We start from the raw sequence: 753 nt of genomic DNA, 5'->3' as shown, positions 1-753 counted from the left end.
GTTCTTCACTCTTCTTGCTCTAATATAGCATATATAACCCGTCATCAAATTCTATCACCTATATGCTACAGCTGACTCGGGCAATTTCATATAAATGGAATTATACCAGGTGTGGTCTATTGTGTTTGGTTTCTTTCGCCTAGAGTCATGTTTTCAGAGTTTATCCACATGGTAGCACGTGTCCGTACTTGGTTCCATTTTGTGACTGAACAATACTTCGTTGTTCTGGTATACTGCATTTGCTTTATCCATGTATTCGTTGGTGGACATCTGTGTTACTTCCACCTTTTAGCTATTGTGTGTAATGCTGCTATGAACATTCCTGTACAGTTTTGTTTGAACACCTGTTTTCAATTCTTTGGGGTATACACCGAGGCATGGAGTTGCTGGATCATGTGGTAATTCTACGTTTAACTTTTTGAGGAATGGTCAAACTGCTCTCCACTGTAGCTGCACAATTTTAGATTCCCACAAACAATACACAAAGATTATCAATTTCTTCACATCCTGCCAACACTTACTTTGTTTTTTTTTTTCTTTTTATAACTATTCTAGTGGGTGTGAGGTGGTGTCTCATTGTGATTTTTATTTCCATTTCCCTAATGAATAATGACACTGAGCATCTTTAGCTATAGTTGTTGGCAATTTGTATATCTTCTTTGGAAAAGTGTTTGTGTAAGTCTTTTACCCATTTTTTAACTCTGATGTTCATCTTTTTTGTTATTGTTGTTAAGTGGTAAGAATTTTTTTTTT

The sequence above is a fragment of the Leptonychotes weddellii genome, chromosome 3 (genome assembly GCF_054177405.1).
Source record: "Leptonychotes weddellii isolate Sample4059 chromosome 3, ASM5417740v2, whole genome shotgun sequence".
In the NCBI taxonomy this organism is placed as follows: domain Eukaryota; kingdom Metazoa; phylum Chordata; class Mammalia; order Carnivora; family Phocidae; genus Leptonychotes; species Leptonychotes weddellii.
Note: the sequence above shows the minus strand (reverse complement) of the source record.